This window comes from Polypterus senegalus, chromosome 2 (assembly GCF_016835505.1).
Source record: "Polypterus senegalus isolate Bchr_013 chromosome 2, ASM1683550v1, whole genome shotgun sequence".
Classification (NCBI taxonomy): Eukaryota; Metazoa; Chordata; class Cladistia; order Polypteriformes; family Polypteridae; genus Polypterus; species Polypterus senegalus.
Window position 1 is genome coordinate 321,654,258 of NC_053155.1, and position 11,668 is coordinate 321,665,925.

General features: G+C 35.9%; 1 long non-coding RNA gene across 1 annotated transcript; it reads left to right on the plus strand.

Moving 5' to 3' along the window:
• Positions 1-1,049: 1,049 nt before the first annotated feature.
• On the plus strand, positions 1,050-10,990 carry LOC120524703. The gene is made up of 3 exons (XR_005632829.1): positions 1,050-1,136; positions 2,375-2,491; positions 10,944-10,990. It is a non-coding gene; the product is annotated as an uncharacterized LOC120524703 (long non-coding RNA).
• The last annotated feature ends 678 nt before the right edge of the window (positions 10,991-11,668 follow it).

Consider the following 11,668-nt stretch of genomic DNA (forward strand, 5'->3'; position numbering starts at 1 on the left):
CCCCGGGGGAAAATTATTTCCCCCAAAAAGATACACCCCAACCTTTAAATTTGAACCGGATTTTCCTTTTTGCTTAAAATTTTTTTTTGAATGGTCTCTGTTGAATACCCCTTGCTTATGTGATGGTAGGTTCATTGCTAATTAACTCATTGTTTTTTTTTTCTTTCTTGTAGTCTCAGACTGCTGGGGAGGCACTTGCTTCTCTGACTATACTATGGATGTTTTAAGAACAGGTAAAGTTTGTTTTTATGAAATTCCAAGAGTTTTTTTTTTTACCCAAGTGCTGTTTAGGAGTTTCATGTTCAATGAATGAATCAGTCAAACCTTATAGACCCTTTCACATGCAAGAATGTTAAGTCAATATAGATTGGCACATAACAGTAGAATTCAAGTAATAAAGTACATTGAAAAATTATCAATTTGGGAGTAAAGGACATGGAAACAAACTCAAGACAGAGCATTGAAAACCAGATTAAAAAGCAGTAGAGCAAACTGTCAGTGACGAGAAACAGAGGAGTGGAATTATATTGGTGGGCCTGTAGGTCACATATGCTTTTCAAATTTCTTAGTCAAACAAACAGAATGAGGTTGTGTTTATGTTAGTAAGTATTGATTTGTGTTGTAGAGCATCACTTATTTCATTAATACATAGGGTCACTTCTATTTATTTTGAAGTTGTTTTTTGATAAATAAAGCATAAGCCTGCTAACCTCATAAATATTCTAATTAATAAAAGAGATAATTGCACATAATAGAGATATGAGGACCCAGCCCTGGAGCCATGCTGAGGGATTGGTGTTTGCTAGTAAGAGCCTGGGGGCCAGGTGACCCACATCTCTCAGTTTGGCTCAGCCTCAAGTTCTACATTGAGGCAGCACCACAAGACAAAGGGTGAGGGTTAGGTACAGTGCAAGTTATGAGACCAGCAACTGCAGGATTGACCTAACTATATAAGAACTTGGAATTAGAAATCTTTTCTGGTTTGAAGTGGTAAATGCTCTGTTTTATTTTAGGGTCATTGCCCAAATCATTCTGTTTGCAAGAAAATGAACTTTGTAGCAGCCACAGCATTCCAGAGGGTAGTGTCCTGTTTGAAAGAGAACTAACAAATACTCTTTCAGAAGATGAACTGACAGGTATTTATTTATTTATTTATTTAAAAGCTTAGCGCTTACTCTTTTCTTTTTCAGTGCTTTTAAACTGAGAAGTGAGGCTAAAGCAAAATTACTTTGGCAAATATTAATTTGTCTTCATTGTAATTCACCAAACATTTCCGATAACTCAGTCACTGTACCCCATATTATTTAGTCCCTTGGAGTAATTATGGTAAGAGTGCTTATTAATATTATATTAACTATTATCACTTGGTGATAATTGACCCTCAGCTCTGTGGCAAGCCACTTTACCATTTAGAGCTATCTTTTAGTGATTTAAAGATATTTTTAAATATTATAACATATCTTGTCCAGATTTTGTAGGCCCTGCCCTGTCTTCAGACAGTTTCTTTTACTCTGCATTTGCAGTGTTAAGCAGAAACCCCTTTAATACTTTAATTATTGGTTAATAATTATTCTAAACGACTGAGAAAAGCTATTCTTATTATTTGCAACACGTAAAACTGGAATACTTTTGTAAAGTTGGCCAAAGCATTGTATTCAGAAATGCCCTATGGTTAGAGCAAACACACATTTAATAGCAACAGGATAAAATGTCTCGTGGTTGATCCCAACTGAAGTCTTACCGTTGTCAGTGAGAGAATGACCAACACTACATACTATCCAGAGAGTAAGATGTAATTAAACAGAGGAATTAAAAATATTATACATTTTATTGTAATAAGAAGAAATAAAACTTCAGTCTGACTAAGCTGTGGACTTACTTACCTGGGTTTTGTGAACTAACTTGGCAGCATCAGGAGCAAAGAAGCAATTCTGGACATAAGAGTCTCAAAATCCAAAAAGTCTTCTATTAGAATATACAGTACTGCATACATTTGTGGGATAATTTTATATACAGTATATATACAGTGTGGTATATACATGGGTGTACAGAATAAAATTATATTTATTATTAATTGATCATTTATATTTTTATATCATTTAACACATGATATGTAACCCAGCAATTGAAATTAGGTGGGAAATGGGGACCAGGAGAGTTTTTACAATTCCTAGCAAACTGTTATTTATCTTGCATATGTTGTAATTCAGTGAAATTAACCACAGAGAAAAGAAAAGAATCCAAAATGAAGAGGAACAAAAAGCTTGAACCTGAATTTGATTTTTTTTTTTGATGAGCATAAACATATAAATCAATAGATCATTCTATTGAAAGAGTACATTTTTGTCTTATTGATTTGTATAAATATTTTCAGATAATAAAATGAACAGAAAACAAAGCAATAATTATGGATCCCAGTCTAGTGTAAATACCATTGGAACAGAAGACTATGTTGACACATTTCAGGATATGATTGTTAAACATGTTGCAGGTAAGTGGACATTTATGTGTTTTGTAATACTATAATTACAGTGAAGTTTATCTAATAAATTGTTAAGTCATGTAGTAAAAAATAAGGTCACATGTAGTCCAAAATCTATATTTCCATAGACATATCCTGATAACTATCTTAAATATGGAAACTTTTAAAATGTTATCAGTTAATAGTCTTCAGTTGCCAAGGCAGTTAAACTAATAACTTGATTTATTAATTTAGCAGGCACTTTTACATGGGGGATTGCTTAAATAAAGCTTAAGATATATAGTACCAGCACAGTCACTCATGACAAAAAATGCTGGACAACACTTTTAGTGTGCTTATGGCGAAAAAAAACAGAAGACAAAACCTCTGTGACTTTTAAATAAAGAGAATAGTTGGGCACAAATTTGCAGGAGCTCCATTAATGAAAACGGATTAACTTGCTGAAGCTTTCATGAAAGAGTAGTGTCTGTGAAGATGTTGATGCGACACATGGCAAGAAGAACATTATCAGCAAAAAACAACTTTGGTCTGAAGTGTATGCTTTTGTATCGTGGTGCACATGCTATATTTTAAAGTGCAAGAATAAACACACACTTGACAGCTAATTTATTCCTGAAGTATTATCAAGCAGTTTATTCAAGAGTAGTCTTTTAAAAACTAAACAGTGCAGTAAACTGTATTTAGATTGTACTACAAACTACTCATTATACCTGGAAATACATATTTATGCATAAAATGTGTGAAAAATAAGGCACAAGTATAAAACTGATTGATGCAATGCAAACGCAATGATGCAATAAATGTCACTATGATCTTAACAAATAGGCAAATGTACATATGGTGGACACCAAAAAATATTCTGGTTTTACTCAAAAATTTACATATTATAGTCATTTCATTGTGGCTGGTATTGTATATGTTTAATCTGTTCAAACTCACGGTCAATTCTAATTGCTACTGAATGACCAGCTTCACCCATTGGTGCAGCATTTCTTTAAAGCAGTGAAAGGCAACCTTTTTCGAGATGCGGCGCACTATGTCCAAAAGTTTTCTTTCGCAGCGCACCTGAGGGACTGCCCATAAATAAAGTCGTGACGACACAATCTGGACAATCGGCAATTAAAAACAGTTAATTTTACAAGTTTGAAAGACATTTTATTAGTGATGGGACGCTCGATACTCAGGTTTCGACACTGTGTCGAGCTTTCGAAGCGCTGGAGATCGAAGCACCGCTTCGAGGCTTGCTTCAAATGCGCCCGTCACGTGATTTTGAGCACGCTAGCGTAATGACGTCATTATATCCGCGCAGTCAGCAGTCGATTTGGTCAGTCACTAGTCTGCTGAAGTGCTTTGGCTCAAAGCGTAAAAGCGGTTGTCTGTGCTATATTGATAAAATACGCTAACACGAGTTCAAATCCTAGTTGGGGCTCGCATATGTTGAAATAAGGATTTTGTATAAAACAGTTAAGTAGTACTTGTTTGAAAGTTAACAAATATATTTTGGAGACATTATGAACGATTTACATGGGGCACCTTTTTCCTCGGTGTGGAATTGTGTCCACCAAGAATCTGTAACAAATCGATGAGCATATTTTGCGTAAGGTAGCACGTATTGTAACAATCCAGAATCTATTCTACCCCATGTCGATCATATCACAGAGGCTAAGAAATGCTTCACTAAAGCCGACGTGGTCATTACACCAGTATATGCGCAAGACATTCCTCATTAAACGTTTTACTATTCAGTGATTCCCAGATCTGTTGCTGATTTGTATTATTGATTTCCAAAAAGCAATGTGAGTAAAAGCGTGTTCTGCATAACTAATCACAACTGTCTTTAAAACAGAATCAGCGCCATCAACAGTGTCTTCTGCAATTTTAGGAAAGCCTCAGGATTTCTGCGTTAATGAGACAAAAAAGTTGTAAAGAAACTTTGCAAATTCATCCAAAGGTGAACGTAAAGATCACTCAAGTACTGAGAAGAAGGAGCAGCTGGATAAGCACATCTGGAGCCAAACTTTCAAAAAAGCACCTGACTTTGTCATGAACATTCCTTTAGTTGTGAATTCATCTTATCAAAGGCTGCGCTGGGGGGTAAATAAGTAATCTTCCGAAGTGCAGCACAACAGAGTAAATAATTGATGTAAATAGAAATACTGAAAGACTAAGTTTTTGCCGTTTCTGTATTCTTAAACCATCTTCCAGTTACACAATCCCCCGCAGTCTCTGTCACATTCAATGTTCTCTGCTCCTTAACCTGTCTTGTTACCCAAAGCATCAACACTCAGTTTCATTCAAGGCTTTACCGTCCTTCCTTTCATAGACATAAAATAAAACACATTTCCTCTACATGTCCAATAATAATAGTAAACTTGCAGGAACGAGAAAAGCACAAGATGAGAATATTTATGACAAGAGCCTGGACATCAGGATGAGAATGTGCCTTGTCACCCATTACGTGAGCTCGTCTGCCATCCCTCGGTTACACTGGCACACGTTACACTCTGGAGCAAATGCAATGGAGAATATCAATCAATCAATCAACATTTATTTATATAGCACATATTCATACAAAAAAATGTAGCTCAAAGTGCTTTACAAAATGAATAGAAAAATAGAAGACACAATAAAAAATAAACATAAGTCAACATTAATTAACATAGAATAAGTAAGGTCCGATGGCCAGGGTGGACAGAAAAACAAACAAAAAACTCCAGAGGCTGGAGAAAAAAATAAAATCTGTAGGGGTTCCAGACCACGAGACCGCCCAGTCCCTCTGGCAATCTACCTAACATAAGTCAAACAGTCCTCTTTGTATTTAGGGTTTTCATGGAAGGACCTGATGATGATGGTCACGTAGACTTCTGGCTTTCAGTCCATCAATGTTGGTGCATCATGATGCTTTGAGTAGGTGGTGGTGGCGCAGGCCACCGGAAAAAGAAACAGAAGAGAGAGTAGGGGTCAGTATGGATTTTAGAGCCACTGTGAATAGTTATTATGAAGAATTGAACATACAGAGTATCAGGATTAAGTTAAAGTGAAGTTATTAAAAGGCCATGTTAAAGTAATAACATGTAATAAAGTAATACCGACAATGTACACCTTCAGAAGTGGAATAAATCGACTGTATACGTAGAACATTTCAGATAAACGATGAATTTTGTTAATCATAAACAATGCAACATAACTATTATATGTGTTGTTACTTTTTATTTATACTCACCAAACGTTACAGATCTACATGGGAAATGAACACAGGTAATATGTTTATAATCATTCTCACTAAAAGACACTGTCAAAATATACTAATGAGAAAATTGAGACACATTGGCCTTTAGGAAATATAAAAAAGTGTGTGCGCTGTCACTTAGGACAGAATGCATTGTTAACGTGACGCACTCTCTACTGACACGATGTCACGAAAACAAAGAAACAGCGCAGTCCATGCAAACTCAAATCCTCCTTGATGTTTGATCTTATGATTAATTGTCAATATCAAATCAATAAAGTCATTTTAAGAAGATAACAAGTCTGCTATAGTCAGTTTAATCAACGCTACTTTTAAAAGTTTCCTTATACAGAATATAAAACAGAATCTCAATGATACGGGACTCGAGTAGTAACGAATAATATGTGACACTGAGAAATTATAATTCCTAATAACGGGAACAAGTAAAACTACGACTTCCTAAAACGGACACTGTAAATGTAGGCATTTCAATAAATAATTTAGGAGACTTGTGTGTGCATTTCAATATCGATTTAAGAACTACGTAGGCCACCTGTTGTACTATAAACGGTAGCTCAAGCAGCACTTAACAGTAAATAGTCTAACAGGACAATGACTGACTGAAACGAAGATGCTGCGCGCAACAATTAAGGTTCACACTGTCGTTCTGCATGTTTAGAAGGCGCTGGTTGGCTGAAACTGTTTATAGCGAATTGTCCCAAGTTGGAAGTGCCATATAGCGATCAGACACGAAAAGACACATTTAGGCATAATGGACAGTAGTTTATTTTTCTACAATACAAATTCAGTACGACACCTGGGTCTCCAAACACACAAATATGAAGCTTATTACATTTTACAGTGAAACTCTTTACATACACAATATAATTAGGGCGTGTGCCACCTGCCCGACTACGGTGGCCCAACCTTCCCTCGATAGCTCGATTCGCTCGCTATCCGTCCAAGCTTGTTAAATGGAGGAATAGAAAAAAAACTTTCACAAGAGGAGGATCAGCGACACGAACCTGAGCAACAACACCACTGAGCCACCTAATCCGGATAATTAACGAGCTCTGCACAACTGAACTACTACTACTGTTCTTACTGGCGGATGAAATATGTTGTTTGACATATGCACGTTAAAATGGTTTAATTGATACGAGAGTATCATTGTTGTATTCTCCTAATGAAGACGAAAAATTATATGTATAGATGTATACTATATGACGACGGTTTGAACAAAATTAAGTGTTCCATAAAAGGTTGAACGATTTACCTAATCTTTTCATATATATATAAAGTTAATATATGACAATATATCTTTGACACTATGTATCAGACAAAGGAAATCACAGCAATCCACAAGAACAATAATTAATTCTCAGCAACTACCTGAATTGTAGCTTAACCATATCAACTGAAATGTGTAATGTCAATACGAATTACAAAATATAACTAGAGAGTTAAGTGTCAGATAGACTCTCAAAATTAAGAGGTCAATGCCTTTCAGTGTGCTGAGGCTTTACAAAGATTCAGTAACCAGTGACCATGTCTGCTCGAAGCCCTATCATGATCCAATCTCGTACTACGCATGTCTGAGGCTTCTGTAGCCGCGTCATCATCTCAGTAGTACGCATGTCTGAGGCCTCGTGCCCGTTCAAAGCCTGTCATGACGCAATCTCATTTGTACGCATGTCTGAGGCTTCTGTAGCGCCATCATCTCAGTAGTACGCATGTCTGAGGCTTCGTGCCCCGCTCAAAGCCTGTCATGACGCAATCTCATTTGTACGCATGTCTGAGGCTTCAGTAGCCGCGTCATCATCTCAGTAGTACGCATGTCTGAGGCTTCGTAGCTCCGTCATCATCTCACTAGTACGCATGTCTGAGGCTTCAGAGACTCGTTCAAAGCCCGTCATGACGCAATCTCAGTACTTTGCGCAAAGCTTCCACTCATTATTTATTCAACGAGCTCCCGTTTGAAGTACATATGGCATCAACAGAGTTAAAAAACTCAACAGAATTCCCATTGAAATGAAAGTTTGTAGATGATCAATACATGTTAAATGATCGTGCCCGATAATACGTTGTGGCAAAAAATACAATTATAAATTATACATCATACAAACGCCGACTTGTTGAATGCATAATGCTGCAAAGAAGAGCTTTAGCAATACGGGTGACGACACATCTCTCACTATAATACTCTCCTAAATATCCATTCTTCGCCTCATGCAACGTTTTCATGCAACACTGAAGGTATGTCATATAGTATACATCTATATATAATTGTTTTCGTCTTCAGTACATACATACATGTATACATTAAAAAACATACATTATATACCACCCTCCTGAAAATAGTAGTAGTGCGGCGGTAGCGTTACGCTTCATACTAAAGCATACGTGGGTTCGGGTCCCACGTCCACCCTCTGTAAATTATGACCCAAAAGAGTCTGATTTTCTTTTTTTATTTTTTTTTATTAAACAGCAAATTTCAGCGTGGACCGGAAGCGAGCAAGGCGAGAACACTAGTAAAGATATATCAAATGGAAATGTGAATCTTGTTTTATGTCTATAACAAAAAAAATATTTGAGTAACGATTTCAACTGTTTTTGTAGTTGTTGATGGCGGGTTTAAATTTTTAAATATTAAATTAATAAGGTGGAATGTGTTCTTGCTTTGAGTGTTAATGTGTTAGTAACTGGGATTGCGCCTCTATTACTGGAAGATTGCTTAGGAATGATACAGACTGGACAACTATGTGTTTTAGGAAATGTTTTATTATTGCACTGTGCTGTGACTAAAAAACTTTTACTGATCACCTGTCCGGACCTTGAAGATGTGTTCACGAGGGAGGGATGCTGTTGTTAAAAGCAAATGTTTTTTCAACAGCAGGTCCAGATGTGTTTATCCCGCTGCTTTTTGTTGCCTCAGCACTCAATCTTTAATGCCGACCTTGATATGTGCACTGCTCACATTGGAGTGTCCCGTGTGTGTCGGTGTGCCGGTGACTGATCTGCGCCGTGTCTCTCAGCCTCTGATGTGCTCCGGATTGACGCCTTTGAATGTTTGGTGCAGCAGAGCAAATTCAACCTGATCTACCACAGTGGCTTTGTTATCACCTTATTCCAGCGTTTCTCAACCTTTAAGTATTTGCGACCCGAGTTTTCATAGCAGTTTTAATCGCGCCCCCCACATTTTTTGAAATGTAGATGCATATTTGATTATACCTACTTAAGTTTTATCGACATTTATCTAACTCTATACAGTATTTATTGTTCTATTATCAGAATGTAGTTTAAGTTAATTTGTTTTGGTTCCATGTTTTTTTTTCACATCTTCGCGTCCCCTTTTTGTTACTTCGCGCCCACAGGTTGAGAACCACTGCCTTATTCAATGGAGGGTTCATGGACGTCAAATGGCAATGAATAGAAATGGATTAATATAAATACGTGAGCTGCCATCCGCAATTAGACATCACATTTTGATGATTCCCGAACAGATCTCTTATGTGATCCTTCCACAGTATCTCTCAAAATTATTTAGTTCAAATTGGTTATAAAGATTTCAATTCTGATCCTTTTTTTTATTATTGTTAATTTTGATGAGTCTTTAAGTGGGATCGAACTCGGGCTAGCACTACGTTCAGAATTTGAAAAGCAACCATCTTAGTTAATTGTGCCATTGACGGCGTCATTTCGTTGTAGCTAATTCGTTATTTTCGTGCTCCACAAAATATTGTAAAGTACTAATAAATGAAATATTTCAATACTTGATCGAATAATAACAACTGATTTAAGGATTTCACCTTTTCTTTCTCAAATGTGCTTACCTATATCATGGCAAAGTACAGGGATAAACCATTATTTTCCGTCTACTCCATTTTAATTAAGTCAAACCAAGGAAAACATTTAAGGCTATTAAATGTGATCTCAAGAAAAGATGAGGGTTAATTCTAATACTAATAACAGGAGCGATTATAATGATACAGTGCAAAGGTAAATACTAATTGAAAGAGCCGGGAATCCATGCGTGAGGCGTCTTATTTTAACTCTTGCTAGCGTATAGTGCATTCTGCTTGTCGGCGTTAGTTATTTATATATTGATATTTTTAGACATCAGACACTAGAAGTTGCTGACGAACCCTTCTCTTCGTTGTCAGTCTGTAGCAGCGAAAAAATAAAAGCAATAAGAGTTATAACAGACGTCATTGAAGTGGATCATGAGTTTGTGTAATGTTAATGAAAATGGCCAGGAGGGGTCACTAAAGAGGTGAGTGTCAAATGCTTCGAAGCTTCGATACGATTTCCGACACAATTGCTTCAAACGTTTTGATGCTTCATGAGGCTTCACTCCGCCCATCACTACATTTTATTAATAAAGGAATCAAAGGATAAATCTTAAATTTAATTAATGTGAACGTTGAGATTGTTTTCAGCACATATGAGATTGATGCGAGGATCAATTTTCAAAAGACAGACGCGCATTTCCTTGTCGATCATTTGAAGTCTCTCGCGTTTCTTAGACTTAATTTCCGTAAGTGTTCTGTTATCTGTTTTTCCAACATAAAATATATATTTTTTAAACATTATCTTTTCAATCAACCAAAAATTCAAAAACACTAGCAATTTTTAAATATTTTACAAAATATTCGCGGCGCCCCTACAAAATTCCACGCAGCAGCGGTTGCTCGACAACGCTTTAAAGTATGGAAGAGTATCTTCCTTGATGTAAATGGCCCATACAAAGTCTCTGGAGTGCTGGTACTCATCTCATGGTTTCACTGAACGTAAAAATGCAGTAAACCTTATGTCATTGCTTCCTCAGTGAAAAGATCTGAAGTCAATTAAGCTTTTATTTTTGGCTTTAACTATGTTCACCACATCAGCTGAATGGTGGTTATTTGAGAGAATGATGTCAAAACTCTCAATACTGGTTGAATTCTGTGATCTATCTATTATTTCTCTATCTATTTATTATCTGTTAATAGATCTATTATGTGGCTGAATTTTGATGTTTTCTTGTTTTTGATTGCTAACTGAAAATGGCCATACTGTATATATGGATACATAATGTGTATGTGTGTACTGTGTGCGATAACACACACACATACAGTATACTATTTTATGTATGTGTGTATAGTAGTAGTAAAAGTCATTGTTGTATATGGGTTTATAGTCTCCTATCAGTGGCATTTTTCCTGAGCATTTTAACTAATATTTTAATTTAAGGAGTGCCTTTGTTGCACTTTGACGATGTGACTATAGACAGTGACTTGATTCAGTGAGGACAGAAAAAGTCCAGAAGCAGTTTCAGAAAGCTCTTACCACCAGAAATGGTAAAATATTTTCAATCTCTTGAATCTTGTTTTTATTTTTTCTTTGAATTTCTATTTTTCTATTGTTTTCTCTTTGATTTTGAAGTAAAAGAATGTATCTGTTATGCTATATTTGTTTGATTGAGTAGTATGCCTTTTTATTGTTCTGCTTTTTGAAAATAAAATAAAAATGTATCATATATTTCTATACTGTATGTAAGATTATTATAAAAGGTTTTAATTATAATGTTAATTAATAAAACATTCTCATTATTTGGTGATATTATTGTACTTTCCCTATTGGTCCAAGATGCAGCCTTATCAGTCCCCTTCAGACTAGGATGGAATGTCCAAAGAAGCAATGTATTTTTTTCTCTAGGGTGTATTTTTAAAGTAAAAGTCGCAAAAGCAAACATAATTTATACACTTCTAATCCATGGTAAAGACTGTCAAGCTAACAGATTGTTTTGACTAGCCAGATTCAGAAGTTCACTCTATAACCCATGCCATTTCACATTTATCAGACCAAGATGGCCATATCAAAGATATACTGAGTAGGAAAAGTGATATTAAAGAGCTTTTAAACATTTAGACACATGCAAAAGGATTTGCTAAAATGATCAAACATAAAAATAGTTA